General features: G+C 35.3%; 1 protein-coding gene across 3 annotated transcripts in view; it reads left to right on the top strand.

Moving 5' to 3' along the window:
• Positions 1-386: 386 nt before the first annotated feature.
• LOC150095176 (BTB/POZ domain-containing protein 6-A-like) overlaps positions 387-17,849 on the top strand; it is a 30,856-nt gene continuing 13,393 nt past the window's right edge. Inside the window, exon 1 of one of the 3 annotated variants that reach the window (XM_090411005.1) lies at positions 387-484. The gene's annotated coding sequence lies outside the window, so the exon portion shown is untranslated. Of the gene's footprint in view, positions 485-934; positions 992-1,372; positions 1,577-17,849 lie in introns of those variants that run through there. The other 2 variants (XM_090411006.1, XM_090411003.1) reach the window with 2 other exon arrangements.

Genomic DNA, 17,849 nt, shown 5'->3' with positions numbered 1-17,849 from the left:
GGAAAATTACAAAATTGCATGACACACACTCCCTCATCAAGAGAGGCAACAGTAAGACGCATTCTAACAGATGTAATGTTTATCATATCTCATCTTAAATTGGTTTAATGTTTGTGCACTCACCACCTCATTTAGCAATATATTCCACTCACCAGTTTCCATACTAAAAAAAAAAAAAAGTCATGCTGCACTCTCTTATGCACCACACCTTTATACAAATTCCAAGAATGACCTATATTCATCTCCTTCCTGTTTTTCACTCCTTAGAAAAATATCCTAGGTATCTATTTGATGAGCACCTCTTAACAATTTATGTCTCAATCATATCGTCCCCACCTCCGCCTATTTACCAAGCTATGCAATTTAATATTCGCTTAACCTGCCTTCTTAGTCAGATATTCCACAATCCCGATTTTGCGTTTGCTATCCGCATGTGAACTTTTCTCCAGCGCATTCTCACCTAGGAACGTAAGTGACTAAATAGGTAAGCAGTAATCCAGATTCGGTCTCTTCAAAGAGATGTGGAATGACTACATCTCTTCTTATTAGTGTGCTGTTTTATCACTTTTTCAATACGTCCCTTGAACTTCAATTCTCTATCTACCAATATCCCAAGATTCCTCGCTTCTTCCACCACCTGTAATTCAACGCCTCCAATATAATACATAGCTTTCCATTTTTGAGATGCAAAGTGAAATATCTGGCGGATGCACCCGACATTTTGGGACTCACATTGTGGGTTTGAGCGAATCTGCTAGATTTACGATGGCCATTGGTGTGGCTACGGGCAACAGAACTTACGCAAAGTTGACGTCATACATTAGGAAAGACGAAGTGCCTTCTCACGCATGGTTGCGTCCGCTGAGGTCGCAGAAACGCCAGGTTACAGAAACGACCGTCGGACAGGAAATAGTCCAATTGAGGATATCAATTAATTCAAAAAATAAAGATTATCCAAAATTCCAGTTGGTTGCGCTGAGTCATAGCAAATGTAAGATATTGTCTGTGATGTAATTTGTCAATTTTACAGGGGAATTAAAATTTGGAAATTGTAACCATGCAGATTTTAAAGTACCGAAACTACATGTATTTTCTTTATTTACACGTTCTGGTTTTTAACTGATCAAAAAAAAAAAAAAAAAGCAACGATTTCGCGATTTTTCAGTACAATTTGGAGAGAGAGCCGCAATCGTAACTATGGGCCATTACATACATCGGTCATGTTTTCTTAAGGCGTGGCATCTTCCATATAAATAAACTTTTTAGATAATTGAATCATAGAGGGCGCAACATTGCTGAAAGTAAACTCGCCAACAATAACAAGAAGGAGTTGATTTTGGTTTCGTATTTACATAGTGTGCTATTGATTATCTTGTACAACTGAATTTAATATAGTGGATGAAATTTAGAGTAAAAATTAATTGCATTTGATTCTTCGTGAATAATGCATAACTAACTTCGAATAATGTTTAATTACCACGGACAAGTTATAAAATGTTTGCTTATGTTTGTAAACTTCCCTGAGATAATGTTAGACTACTACTAATTCATATCTCTTCCTAACCCTATTTGCTCGGTAAGTCAGTTTTGCTACTTTGTATTATACAAAGACTGTATGACGTTAAGATTATTACATTTAAAATATCGAAAGGAACTTAACTTTCGTAATGACGATTTTATGAGTGAAGCTGTTGAGAAGTTGTGCTTTTATGAAAATTAGTAATACTTTTCAACGAAACAAGAACCCCCCCCCCCCCTTCAACTCTCATTGTCCAGCTGGTGGAAAGAAATTCTGTTACACAAATAAAAAATACACATTAAGATCCTGTTTAACGCTGATTCGATCTAACGCAGTTTTTTCGAACCCTAAAAAAGCGCTAAATTTACGCTGATTCAATTTATCTCTACATTTCCCTTGATTCGTATATAATACGATTATTCTCGAACCCAAACCAATCAACAAAAAAAAAACGACATTAAAATGCAGGTGCTATGGCGATTAGGAAAAAAAGGTGAACGTCAAGTTGACATAGGAGACGTCTTAAATTTGTCTACTACTATACGAACGATTAAAAAAAAAAATTAAGTGTTCAGCAACCACAACTTCTGCAACGAAGGTAATCCGATCCAGAAGCAATGTTTTAGAGGAAATGGAGAAACGTCTTTCCATTTAGGTTGATGATGAAACCGAACACGCTACGCCATTAAGTCAACCCTTCTTTTGGGGTAACACCAGTGGTGATTTCAAATTAAAACTGTTGCTTGCGTATCATTCCAAAACACCAAGAACCATAAAAGGAAAGTTAATATAAAAATAACTTTGACATTGAAGTAAAACTTGTTTATTCTTGATCGCGTGTTCACTATGTGTTCAAATGATCCCGTATAACGCTTTCATTTAGCGATTTGTCTTCCATGAACGCATCTTGAGCATTAATCCGAGTATTACTGTGCAAAAATGTTTGCTATGTATGGAGAGCAGTAGATGGCGTTGATATAGATGATGGATACGGAGAGTTATAGAGCTGATGCCCTCCCTTGATGAGCTTTTGGACTCCTTGGAGGTGTCACAAAATAATAATAATAATTAGAAGGCGCAGCATTGCTATGAAAGTAAACTTGCCAACAATTTGGACTACGTGCTTTAGCTTACTCTAGTAGTCGCCGATACTTTTATAATTACTATATTCGGCATGAAACTCTCTGAGTTTCTTATTCGGTTTTGAAACAACATGGGATTTAATATCCCCTTAATTTAAATAGTGTTTGCATCGCCGAAATGAAGCCTATTGGCTCTTTATTTTAAATAAAAGGAGTTGATTTTGTGTTCGTATTTCGTATTTACATAGTTATCCTATTGGTTATCAACTCAACGTAACTTCCGTTTCATCCCCTTCCGGTGACCGACTCACTCTCAGCAATGCGTCCTCTGCGGTTTCCCGTAGACTACCATGTTAACAACTCTTTCTGGAAGGGAAAGAGTCCGATTTTCGAAATAGATTAATTCAGTGTCGGCTTGTCCATAAAGGCTACAGGGCTGCATTCCATCCAGCATTTTGAGTATACTAGCCAGTACTACTCGCTAGTATACTCAACTCTGTAGCCCTTATGGACGAGTCGTCCCTGGATTATTTTCAAAACCAGTAATGAGCGCCAATTTTACCGCTATGCAAATTTTGAAATTTCAAGGGGAATCGCAATCTTAGTCTAATTAGATAATATTATTTATAATATTATATTTATAATATTAGTTTGATAATTTAGATAATAATAATTAAAATATTAGAGCAGTTTTACATGTCAAAGTTCTTTTCAGCATTGCAATTATCTTTTGAGTTGTATTTGCAATGTTTGCTGCATGGTCCCTAAACTTCAATAATAATAATAATAGTAATATATCTTTTTCTTCTTCTTTTTTTCCCCATTTTTTATTAAAATTACTATTACATATTTATAACACATATGATTTACATATGATTACATATTTACAATACATATAGTTCTGTTTTTTTTTTATTTCTAATAATGAAATTCATAAAATCTTCCTCTTTTTTATTCTGTATAATTAATAATAGTTACTGTAGTTGGTAATTTATAGCTGCGGTCAAATAGTATTGTATTTTTACAGCATTTATACAATAATAATGAGTTATTTACAATTTTTGATTTAATGTATTTAACTATAGCACTTAAATGTGAATATGGATTTTTTTTTTTTTTTTTTTTTTTTTTTTTTTTTTTTTGATCCCGGTCGAGATGTAATTACTCAGCTTGCATCCTCGAAGCCTTTTTTTATTAAGCTTATCTCAATGATACCGGTTAGTTATTGTTTGCTTTGATTGCTGTGTTGGGAGTAGGCTGATTAAAGTTTGTCGGGTTTTAAAAACCGTTTTTTTTTTTTTTTTGATAAATTTGTAAAATCCGAAACCATCGGCGTCGTGGTCGTTTTTCCTCTCGTGGAATCCAGTTCAGTACTTCTTTTGTCCATCGCTGATCTTGTCTTCGGGCAATATGCCCAGCCCATTGCCGCTTCAGATGTTTCACTCTTCTTATGATGTCAGAGACTTTGGTTTGATTTCTTATCCACGTATTCCTTTTGTGATTCAATCTTGTGATACCAAGCATACTTCTTTCGATACTAAATTGTATTGTTCTTAATTTTTGAATTTCTTTTGCATTCAGTGTCTATGTTTCACAGCCATATGTCATTATAGGAAGAATACACTGGTTAAAAACCTTTCTCTTCAGATATAATGGTAGTTGGCTTTTGAATATTGAATGTAATTTTCCAAATGCTTTCCACCCAAGCATCGCACGCCTTTTAATTTCATCCATAATATTTTGTTCTATTGATATCTGTTGTCCTAAGTATATGTAATGATCTACTTGCTTAATTTCCTCATTATTGATTTTTATTATTTCTGGTTGGACATAACTATTCAACATAACTTGGGTCTTCTTTAGGTTTATCTTTAGACCTGCTCTTGTGCTAGCAATTCGGAGCTCATGGATACGAGTCTGTAATTCATGGGCAGTTGAAGTAAAGATAACTATGTCATCTACAAATCGTAAATGGCTTAAATATCTTCCATTTATATTCAGACCTTTCCCTTCCCAATCAAGAAGTCTGAATATTTCTTCAGGCACGCTGTGAATAATTTTGGAGATATTGTGTCACCCTGTCTTATACATTTCTGTATACAAGTTTGAAGTGAATCAAAGACTTTCTCATGGTCAATAAAACCGAGACATAGTGGTAATTGATATTCATTACACCTTTCAATAATCTGCTGTGCAAATTGAATATGGTCCATTGTACTAAAGCCCCTTCGAAAGCCTGCCTGTTCTTTTGGTTGTGGTAGGTCCAGAGTCGCACAAAGTCTATTAGCTAAGACTTTTGTAAACACTTTGTAGACCACTGATAGTTCGGTAGTTCGTCAAGTCTTCTATCTCACATTTTTTATGTATCAGAATTAGGATAGCCTTCTTCCATGTTGTTGGTACATCATTTTTCTTCAGGCATAAAGTAAATAGTTTTGCTAAGAGTTCACAGATTATTTCTCCACCTGTTTTTAGAAGTTCAGCTATAACTCCATCCTCACCTGCAGCTTTCCCATTTTGGAAGCTTTGGATGCTCTGCATAACTTCTGGTAGAATCTTGGTACTTCAGCTGTGTTGTTGTAGTTGTCTTCTTCTTCATTTAATTCATCATCCTGCTATAATATTGAGTAGAATTCTTCAATTCATTTTGCTATAGCATATCTATCTCTGGTGATGGTACCGTCTTGTAGTTTGACTGCAACCATCTGTTTGCTGTTTGGCTTTTTTGTGACTATGGGTGTTTTCAATTGTTTGTTGTATGAATTTACAATTGAATTTTCTTATTTCTTCTGTGATACGTTTTCTGATTGTTTTGCACAATTCCGTGTATTCAATTTTATTCTGTAAGTTAATTGATTGTTTCATTTCTCTTCGTTTCTTCATAAGCTGTTTTGTTTCTTCACAGATTTTGTCTTGTGTCTGTTCTGTGGTACCAGCTATTTCAAGTGAGCATTGTAAAAGGTTTTGGATAATAATGTCATTACTTTCTGATATTGTCATCTATAATAAGATGTTTAAATCTATTGTTTAGTTCGTGTTGGAATATATCTTTTATAATGTTGAGTTTGTGTACATCTATGTTTTGCTTTGATCTCCGAAACATTATTCTTCTTTCTTGTTGGTAGTTTATTTGAATCTTACTGCGTACCATACGATGGTCACTTCCAATGTTGAAGGTGTTTATAACAGAGCAGTCTTGAAAGATGTTTTTCTTATTGCTGAGGATAAAGTCAATTTCACTAGTTTTTCCATTTGGACTGTTCCATATCCACTTTCTATGTTTTTTTCTTGAAGAAGGAATTCATGATATGCGGGTTTTCGTTTTCTGCAAATTCTATTAACCTTGCTCCTCTGTCATCTCTCATGCCATATCCAAAATTCCCATTGAGCTTTCATCGGAATGTTGAATACCAATTCTAGCATTAAAGTCTCCCATTACCATTCTGAAATGATGTTTTCCTTTATTGTAGAGCTGGGATATATCATGATAGAAGGCTTCAATTTCTTCTTCAGTATGACGTATTTTTGGTTCATAGACTTGGACGATCTTAAGAGTGCATCTTTTCGAGATTTGAACAACAATACTTGCTATTCGATCAGATACACTGTCAAATTCTATTATGTTGTTCTTCAGTTTTTTTTTTGTTGATCAAGAATCCAACTCCACTGATTCTTTCTTTATCTTGACCGCTGTAATATATGTCTCCATTTTTTAATCGAAGAATTTCTTCACCATTACGTCTGACTTCGCACAGTCCAAGAATGTTCCATTTTAGTTGCTTTAGTTCTTCGGTTAGTTCAGCTGGCCGTGCTTCACTGCTCAGAATCCTACAGTTTAATGTTCCAAACTCTAGTTTCCAGTGGCAGCATGATCTGGTTACCCAGGGATTCTTAGCATCCTCTGCCTTCATGTTTAACTGCCTGCCGCCATAGGTAGTAGCATTCCGGCCTCTGGGGAATGAGGGCCATTTTATTTCTGTCGGATTCATCTTAGAAGGTTAGGCCATTAATTCACCACTCTGGCCAAGTGCGGGTTGGTGAATGGCAATATTTTCAAATGGGATCGCTAGTCCCAAAACCACTGGTCCACGGCTCTTTATTCAATATATTCAGAGCTGCCCTGATATCCAACGGATGGTAGTCAGGGTTTCCCCCCATCCGCCACATAGGGTACCCGCTCGGTAGCCCGTGGAAGCCTCGAGAATTATATATATATATATATATATATACATGTATATATATATATAATGTAGTGTATAAAGGTAGACTTACGACGGGGTTCCGTTCCAACGTCTCCGTCGTAAGTCGAGTCCTTTAATTCTTGATGTGTTTGATTTCTGTTATAATATTTTCATAAATTAGGTTTTTTCTAGTTAACTTGAAACGGTGAAAAATGTATAAACTTACATAAACATTTATAAATTATTTATTAGCACATATACATATAAATACAAAATTAAGAAAGAAAAATTTAAGAAAAAATACATAAACACATTTCAAAAATGGTGCACTTTAATTTGAAATTCTTTAAATATTAGTTAATATAAACATAATAAAAAAACTTAATAACCGTGTCTTTCATTAAACATGTGAGTAACTGTCACTTATTTGGACGATATGGTTATTTCTCGTGATCGTGAGTAGCTTTTTTAATCAGAAAATTAATTATTGTTGTCTGTTGTTTTTTTTTCTTCATATATTTCGCGATAACATCTGACTGCTTTTTGAATTTGCTTTTCGACTTTGGCGAAGCGATCAGTGTCTTGATCCATATTTTCGAATAGCTGAAGTCCTTGATTTAGTTTAGGAAATACTTCAGCTAATCCTTTAACAGTAAATTTTTTAAGGATTTCTCTTCTTCATCTTCCTCATTATTCCTTTCTTCTTCTACAACTCTTTCGTTTTGGAAAATCAAGTCTTGATCAGTCAGTTCACCTTCTTCGTGATCTGCTAATTCTTCTATATCAGTAATATTGATTTCTAAATCCAGTTTTCTTGCAATTTCAACGATTTCTTCACAAATTTATTCCAACATGCTAGGCTCATTGTATACCCTTCGAGTGTCTCCTGCGATAATAACTTCTTCCAAATTCTTCAAATACACTGTTCTGATACTTCCTTCCATGAAGGAAGTATCAGAATACTTCCTTCATGGAAGGATTATATTGGTTAATATCGTAATTTTTCCAAATATCGTGTAATGTTATAGCATCGTTATCCATTGCTGTTATTGCTTGAGAAAATGTAGTTTTCAGGTAATATGTCTTGAAAGTAGCAATCGAACCTTGATCCATAGGTTGAATCACAGCTGTTGTATTGGGCGGTAGATACACCACATTTATATTTTCATTCAAATCGCCAATGTGAAGAGGATGTCATGGAGCATTGTCAAGCAGCAGTAGAATTTTAAAAGGAATGATTTTTCAAGACAGTAGGCACGTACTTCTGGAATAAAACAATATAAGAACCAGTCTTCGAATAAAACAATTGTCATCCAAGCCTTAGGATTACTCCTCTAGTAAAGTGGCAACTTATTCTTGACAGTGTTTTTCAAAGCTCTGGAGTTTTGTGAACGGTAAACAAGAAATGGTTTTAATTTAAAACCAGTAGCATTTCCTCCAAGAAGAAGCATAATCCTATCTTTAAATGCATTAAAACTAGGCACCGATGTACCTTCTCTGTGAATGTTAGTTCGTTCTGGCATTCTTTTCCAGAACAATCCGGTTTCATCTACGTTAAAAATCTGCTCTAAGAAATATCCTTCATCTTTTATCATCTCTTTCAGATTTTTCTTGAAAATTTCGGCAATTTCAAAATCGGAACTAGCAGCTTCTCCCGTTATTCGTATGTTATGTAAGTTAAATCGCTTTTTGATTCGATAAAACCAACCTTTACTAGCGTTAAATCTTTGCTTGCCCTATTTATCTTCTTGTTGTATCCTTAAATTGTCAAATAGGCTGCGTGCTTTGGTTTGAATCGTAAACAAACTGAGAGGAAGATTCTTGTTGATTTGATCATCTATCATTAAAAGCTTCTCCATTTCATGAATTGGCCCTTCTCTTTTTTTCGTTAAAATTGTACATTTCATATTAACTGCCCTTTAGCTTTCTTCGTTATTCTTGATTTATCTTTTATGATCGTTGAAACAGTTGGATGCGATAGTTTTTCTTCTCGTGCGATTTCACTGACTTTCTTTCCTTTGTCATATGCTTTAATGACCTTCATTTTAACATCTAAACTTAAAGCTTTCCTCGCCTTCTTTTTTATGTTGGAATTTTCATCAGTAGTATTACTTCTCTTACTGGGCATGATAGGGTTACGACGAGATACAAAAATTGCAACGAGAGAAACGAACACTTCGACTGCTGATTAGCAACTAACGTGCCAAAGACTGTGATAAGTTAGAAGTGGGTGAATCATAGCAGCGGCTATTGCATATTGGTGATAGGCTTGCTTGTCACTAATTGCGACGCTGCGATGTGTATACAAAAGTAATGTGATATATGTAATTTTTGGCCTTCGTAAGTGCGGATCGTCGTAAGTCGAGGACTACATATTGTAAAAATTCGAAAATTGTTTTTTTTTTTTTAAAGTAGGTTTTTGTATAAACCCTAAGGCTGATGTTTGATAGGTATGATATCCACTACAGCCAGTGGTAAGCTATGGAAATTTTAACAAAGGGCTCGCATCGTCGAGCAAAAAAAAAAAAAAAGAAAAAACTATTTCACACAAAAACTTTTATTAATACAGCTTGTGCACAAATGTATTAATAAAAGTATGAGGGGACATTCAACCTGTAAAGGCTATAATTATAAAACAAATATTTCATGATCTAAACATGAAAGATTTGCACACAATCATCTGTGTTAATTTATCTTACATAAGAAAAACATTTTTTAACTATCAAAATATAATAACAATAAAATCTTTTATAATCGCACATATGCAATAGTCCGCATTTTTTATAAACGCAATAAATTTGTTTTGTTTGCGATAGAAGTTTTAATGACAAACAATCTATAAATAATAAATAAATATTATCTAAACACAATCATATTGAAATACGTTATATTTCTCTTTTGTTTTTATACTACAAGTGATAATCAACGGTACCAATCAAGGGGAATTTTTTTTTTTTTAATTTCCATTTTTAACTTATATTGAAATACGATGCTTGCTTCTCGTTCCAGCAATCAGGTAAATTATTTTCTTTTTCTCCTCCAACTTGTAGCATATTCATTGAATTAATGTGCGTATTATCTTCATCTTCCACTTCATTTTCAACTGCAGTAGAATCAGCAGAATCACTTTTCATTATTTTTTCTTTCCCAAAAAAAGTTAATAAATATGACTGTCTTTTCATGTTTCAAGGGTGAAAATACTTTTACATGTATAAAAATAAAATTTGCTAAATATACAGTTTTTAAATTTATTATTATTTTTAAATTTTAAATCACAAACAATTGTTATACATCAGTGTACTGACGAACACAGAACTAATGTCCAGTGGAACAACCCGTCGATGACAGTTTTACGAACATTTGATTGGCTACTGGTTTTACCATACGATTCTACACACTGCCGAATAGACTAATTTTTGTTAGGTTACCATATAAGTTTGTCGCTTATTATATTTCAAAAAAAAATTTTTTTTTTTTTTTTGGCAAATTTCAGAAAAATTTAACAAAGGGCTTACGCGCGCCCCTTATAGCTCACCGCTGATTACAGCTACAGGTTGAGAAATTCATTCATATGCACACGCAGGGATGCGCGCGCGCACACACACACTATAATTTGGAATGTCATGACGCGTCGCTGATTTGGAAGGCCTGAACTAACATATTGTGTTTCATTAAGTTTCTAAGGTTAGGGTGCGTGTTCCTGTATACAAAAGGTAGTTTATTTAATATATCTGGGATGTAGAAGCTTCGCGTGGCCTTTCCGTAGTGGTTATTGTATTTATATGTGATATAATTAGTTGTCTAAGCTCTTGTTATGCGATATGTGTTTCTGACTGTCCTGTAGTTGGCATCAAAATAATGTTTTAGCAAAGCTGCATAGTGACATAAATGTTTTGCTGTCAGTATTTTTTTTGTGTTCTGCCATTGCAATGTTTATAAGGTCGTGATTTTCTCTTTGTTCCCAAAAGATCAGTTTTGTCATTTTGTACTGTAGCGACATTAATCTATTTAATTTGTAGGGTGCATAGAAAGCATACCTTATTATAGCGTATCTTAGTATATTTTGGCATAGTGCTTTGTATATTAGTGTTTTTAGGCATGTGAGAACTATGTCTTTTAACCTGTAGAATTTGCCAATTATTGTTCGGAGGTTGTTGTGTAGATGGTTTATGTGGCTATTCCTGTTCATATCTGCATTGAAGTAAATTCCAAGGTATCGTATTGTTGCAATCTGAGTGATTGTAGTAGTTTCGCTGTTCTGTGCGTTTGTTATATTGGAAAGTGGATGTTGGATGGTTATATATTTGTTATCAACTGGTCGAGTGAGTGGATTTCTGAATATAATTAATTTTATGTTTTCTGAGTTTAGGTGTATGGAGTTTTTAGTGAGCCAGTCAGTGAGCAGATTTATGTCATGTTGCATATTTGTTTGGGCTATGCTTGCATTATTATGGTTGGATATTATAGCTTTACCTTCTGCGTATTGGAAGATCTTGCCTTTGAGAGGTAGCTGGGTAATATCGTGCATATGAAGCTAACCTCTTTCTCAAATGACAGTCAAGTTTCCTGATGCCTTGCCAAGATGATTGAGTGTACCTTTTACTCATCCAGATGTCACCACTGGATTCTTCTCCTCAGCCTTCTGCATTTATGACTGAAGTAGAGGATTTTCCACTTTACAAAGATGTCTGCATTCTTTCTCTGGTGTTTAGTCAAAATGTCATCAGAAGAATTCTGAATATCCTAGATCCCCACACGTCTTGTGGTTCTCAATGGTATCCTTGCAATTGTTACCAAAGCTTATTCACGTGAATCAGCCTATCCCACATCGCATTTATAATCAATCATCCTCATCTGATATCTGCCCTTTACCATACACTATATTCAATTCGTTCCAAAGAAAGGAGATGAAACCCAGTCATTGAACTATCGTCCCTATTCCACTCATCTACTTGCTGTGCTCAGATATTTCAGACTGCAAGCTCTTCCATAATTAATGCATTAATACTGATCTCTTTTCCATATTTCATGACAAAGTTTTCCACTTCAGTACGCAAAACGCAGTTCTATCTTATCTCACGTAAGAATGATCCCAGTTCATCTGCAATCATAATGCATTTCTAAATATCCTCGCAAAATCTGATTTTTTATCTTGGGATGGCGTGCACCTCTAGTTTCTTTGGTCATAAGCATCTCATATCGATAGTTTCCTTCGCCTTAATCATAATAAATAAAAAAATAAAATAAACTATGCTTCCTTTTCCAATCTTGACCTTAATATTCGCTTTTCCACATTTCCACAACACTTATAAATCCAAGGTCTGCCCAAGTTTAAAATATCGATTTCACATTTAACTTTCGACAGAAGGCGGCAATCCAGTTAGTTGATGAACCATCTCTCGGACTCACTCCAGTCACTTTCTCGTGGTCTGTTGCCTCTTTATTCTTCTTGCATAAGTGTGTGTGTGTATACACACACACACTCACGCTACTACTACTACTGCTACTACTACTACTAATAATAATGACCAGTGCCGGATCTAGGGGTTCTGGCGGCCCGATGCAATTTTAAGTTGAGCGCCCCTTGCTTTTTTTAATGTACTTAAAATTTAAACGTTATAAAATAAAAACACATTTTTTTTATGAAAAAGTGTGTACTTTGAAAAATACATATATTAACCTCCCAACTGGCTAAGACGTCTATATATGTACGTCGAGAAAATCTGGATACGATGCGTGCTCTCTGTTGAAAGGGCATGGATAAGAAGTGCAATTTGGCGGTCATGTCCATTTGAATGTGCGAATATCCTTGACGCTGAAGAGAACACTTAACCAGATGATCTCGCGATCATAGCTGCGTCCCAGTTGCCTATAACAAGAAAGGCAGTTCCTTGTTCTGTGCTGGGTAACTGGACTTAGGTATATTGGATAGACTAAAAATATAGGAATTATTGTTCGCGCGGTTAGTCTAGTGGCTATGCACTTCGCAACCATATGCCTGGGGAAGAAGTGTTCTAGGTTCGATTTCTCTCGACGACGCGACGAACTGCCATAGCCAATTCACTGATTCGTCAGCTATGCCGGTTCCGGAGCCCGGATAAAATTTGGGGGAACTGAGATGGTGCCGTACCTCCCCGTAAAGGGGACTCACGGCCGTGTATCATCATACGATTATTATTATAGGAATTATTTTTATTTTTGTTTTCTCGTTTTAATGTACAAGTTTTAAGAGATCCTCGCATACTTTATTCACTTGAATATTGCATTACCTTGGAAGACCAATTGTCATTTTTAATTTTTTGTAAAAGTTTTTCTAGTCGACAATACTTTTTTTTTTTTCTTGAAGAACGTAATTCAAGATAATTATTTAAAATATTTCGGGGAAAAAAAAAAAAAAACGGGCTGTCGACGTTCCAGATTATGTTATTTTTATTTTTTGTTCAAAATCCAATCTCGTAGAACACTTCACAGATCTAAACTTCACTATTCAGCATTTCCAGACATGTTACATAATATTTTCTGTAACACTTCTTCCAAAATGAATATATATATATATATATATATAACCTTGGAAACAACCCAAATGTTGACTTTTGGAATTTCCTAACAGAGGAAACTCCAGGTAACACAACTTCACTGTTCTAAGTCAAGAGGTTATGAACGTTACAAATACGCTACAGTTAGTCATTCTCATTATTTACGGTGTTCAGTTGACAAAAATAGCAAGAAAATAATCTTGTACACTTTATTTTAAAAAAACACACACACAAAGAAAGTACATTATAAATTACATTTCCTTCTGAAATTTCCGCTCAGTGAAAGAAAATATGACGTATTTTTTATTATTATTCTTATTATCATTATCTGGCATTTTCTTTTAGTACAAAGAAGAAATCACCGCGTATTTGGAAAAGACATTTACCGCTAGTTTAGATAGGTGGCAAAGTTGCTGCACTTTGAAGTAGCTATGATTTTACTGCAGTTTTACATTAAAATGTATAAGTATGCTCCCCAAGTGATTTACGTTTATAAGAATTGTCTTGTGAACGGTTTTGAAAATAAATTATTTCAAACATCAGCAGGATGAATAGGTGGGTCCTCTTCCTTCTCCCTCCCACAAAAAAAGCTGAACGCTTATGCAAGACATATCACCTTGTTTATAAAAAAAATTCAAATATTTCTTTCTTTCTTAAATAACTGCATCAAATAATTTAAGTTTTTGATAATAAAATATATGGTAATTTCATTGCATAAGGGCGGTGCAAAGACCTATATATATATCCAACTATCGACCAATTAGTATCTCAGGAGTGGTGGTGAACATTTTGGAAAAATTGGTTAGTGCTTGCATTCAGTTTACTAATCAATGAACAACATGAGTTTACGAAGGGAAGGTCATGTTTTAGCAACTTGCTAACATTCTATAACAATGTAACCATTTAACTATCTATACAGGAGGAATGGATACATGATAATTTTGGATTTTGCTAAGGCTTTTGAAAGAATACAGCATGGAAGACTTGCATAAATTGGAGAAAATGGGTTTGGGTTATACAATATTAGCATGGATAAGAGCATGGCCGACTGACAGGCATCAAAAAGTGGTATACGAGGGATCCGAGTCTGCAAGGTTTAAGACTGGTCCCATTATCAAGGTACCTTAATTGAGTCAGCATCTCTGCTGCACTGTTCTGTAGATGGGGCTCCTTTAAAAGAGTAATATCTGGTGCCTCCCCAGCATGATTGGGTGAGGAATGGCACCAGACTCCTCCCTGGGTTCGAGTATATTGACCTTATCAGTACGAGGATCAATGCCCTTCCCACTGGAGCCCGCACAGCTCGATGAGGTAGTGACGACTCAAACTGTAGGGCTGCTGCCGCTACAGTGAGACATTGTCTCATATAGCCCAGTGTTGCTTCCGCACCCATTGGGTCCGCGTGAGGAGGCATGATGCCGTGGTCTCCATTCTGAACAACCGCTTTAAGAACAAAGGTTGGGAGACCGCGGTGGAACCACATTACAGGACCTCCGTGGGTTTGCGTAAGCCAGACTTTGTGATTAAAAGAGATGGTGAAGTTTGGGTAGTTGATGCCCAAGTGGTGGAAACAAGGCGCCCACTAACCTATAGCCATAATAATAAGGTAAACTATTATAACCAAGATCTAGTTAGTAAGATACGGGAGGAGCATGGGGCAACTCTGAGGTTTACCAGCGCCACCATATCTTTACATGGCATATGGAGTGCAGATAGTTATAAGGACTTAAAACAGCTTGGGTTTATGCAGAAGGTGTGAAAGTTCTTTCCTTGAGGGCCCTACAGTGCACACTGGTGGAATGGCGTTGCCACCAGAGAATGACTACAATGATAACTAGAACAGGCATAAGGTAAAACACTTGTAAAGGCTTAGGCCTATATCAAGTCTGGACGTGATGTAAGAGTAGTACTGCCCATAATCAGTACAAAGATTAATAAAAAAAAAAAAATAACAATGGTGTACCACAAGGATCAGCGTTGGAGCACTGTTAATGATATTGGGAAGGATTTGACAAGCGACATACAGTTATTTAAGTTAAGGGATATTGCACCCCATATTGTTTCTTTGCCGAATAAGAAACTTAAAGAGTTTCATGCCGAATATAGTTTACATTATGGGTAAATACCAAGAACAGTGATCGGACCTTGCTCCACCCTTTCAATGAGTTGCCTAAGTTTGCACTATCCAGGTATTTGCTTACGCTTGGAATCGCCGAACTTCTTATTCGGCAAAGAAACAATATGGGATGCAATATCCATTAACTTAAATAAGTTCATGTCGCCGAATTGAAGCCTTTGGCTCTTCATATAATTAGACATACAGTTATTTGCTGATGATGCAAATGCAAAGATAAGTAGGGTAATCAGGAATGCTGCTGATATACATTCTTTGTAGAATGATTTGAGTAGGCTGGACTTGTGGGAATGGGAAAATGGTTATCAGTTCAATGTCAGTAAATGTAAATTCATTCACTTCGACGTGATTAGATATCCAATTCGTTTTATATTGGTGGGATTAGGCTAGAAAAACGGATGAGGCTAGGGATCTCGGGACGTTAATAGATACGAAGCTGAAGTTCAGGTGGTCATGTAGCAATGATTGCGAACAACTCAAAAGATAATTGCAATGCTGAAACGAACGTTCACATGTAAAGATAAGGATGTTATTTTGCCTCTTTACAAGGCCTTGATAAGAACTCATTTGGACTATTGTGTGCAGGTCTGGTCTCCGTTATGATTCTGATATATTGGAGAGAGTTCAAAGGAGAGTGTTAAAAATGATGTCAGGATTGCGGAATACTGATTATGAAGGCTGACTGAGAATTTGTAGACTGCAAACACTAACAAACAGGAGAAAGAGGGGTTGATTTGATTGAGACTTACAACCTTCTGAAAGGGGCATACAAGATTCCAATTGATGGAATTTTTCAATTTATGGAGGGTGGGAAAAGGACGAGTGAGCATCCTTGGAAGCTGAGAATGAAGGCCGCCAAGAAGGATGCGAGGGCTAGATTTTTCTCTTAGAGAGTGGTGCGTGGTTGGAATGGATTGCCATTGGATATTGTCAGTGCAAGAAGTGTGAATGAATTCAAGAATAAGTATGATACCTGGTGTGTGTAGTATGTGGCCTCCCTCGATGAGTCTCTGATTGCCTGTGTCGTGACGTTCTATTTTCATGTTATGTTCTAAATCCGCCATCTTGGTTCGTCACTCTTATCAATATAATAACTAATTGCGAATTGATCACCGGTCCAAAAGTAGGGAAATTTATAATTATACTGCGCCACCCTATTTTTAGATTAGTCTATATAAAACAGTAGGATCAATTCTTAATTAAGTTAGCAGTCTTCTCATTTGGCCGAATTATTTATTATTCTACTAGGGGGACCCGCAAGATTCGAATTTTTTATGAACGGTGCAATAAAAGGGAATTCAGGCAAACACAATATTTAGATTAACAAAATAAAACATTTAATATATGATATATAACAAATACAAGAATTCTACTTTTAAATGAAACAATACAAATAACTTAATACATCTTGCTAAGTCACTCATTCCAATTCAATGTTCTAAACTTTAACATACAATTCACAGCTTCAAAATTACAAGCTTTCTTAACTCAAGTTAATAAAACAAAACTTCTCATTTGATCAGTCTGCACATATCTATCAGTTGTACTTAATGTTTAAATTCACAGCTGGCACTAATCAAGGTAGACAATATTCCAAGCAAACTTATTCCGGACCTTGAACTTCGGAGATACGCTATAGTTAATGTTAGAATAAATAAACATGTATGACTACTCTTACCAGATATAATCTTCAATACATCAATCTATTGCGAGCACACTTATAAATTAACTTATTTGAGCTAGCGGAACACATTAAATAAAATTCTCCAACGCTTTAACTGAACTACTGTTAATCGCGCTTCACTAATCTAAACGACAGCAATAAGGTACTGATATCCTTCCTTGTTTACTTTTCTGCAACTAGATAAATTCATTATATTCTTCTTAGGGCAATATAGAATTAAGACGTAATCCTAGATTAACTGGAACTAATCAGAATTTCCCATTGAATGTCCAGTTCTTTATTTATCCGATTACGACATCAATTTTCCTCTATAACGACAGCTGATTTCACTTGCAGCTGAGTATAAGATTCACTACGTTTCTTGCTTACTTCTAAACACTATGCTCTTGAATTTCTGCCCCTAAAGAATTTACAATTTTCTTTCACTTTCTTGCTTATATCCTACTTTCCTTCAGGCTCCGCAAAACTCTTCCTTTTTCTTTCTATAAAATTCTTATTGCCTCCGTTTCTCCTTTCTGGTTCCAAGGTCACCACTCTTCGACTCGTGCTTGTTTATTTCATGCGTCTCCATGACAACGTATGAACGTAAACATTTCGCTAATGTAATACAACGCTCTACATAACGTTAAATTTTCACAAATAAGAATAAACAGAATATTCGAGCTACTTAATCAGCTCTTTCATTACGTATACAATTATTTATAATACACTTT

The sequence above is a fragment of the Typopeltis vanoorti genome, chromosome 21 (assembly GCF_054136105.1).
Source record: "Typopeltis vanoorti isolate ZY-2024b chromosome 21, IOZ_Tvanoo_1.0, whole genome shotgun sequence".
NCBI classification, from domain to species: Eukaryota; Metazoa; Arthropoda; class Arachnida; order Uropygi; family Thelyphonidae; genus Typopeltis; species Typopeltis vanoorti.
The sequence above is the reverse complement of the archived record's forward strand: the minus strand, read 5'-3'. Positions and strand labels throughout refer to the sequence as shown.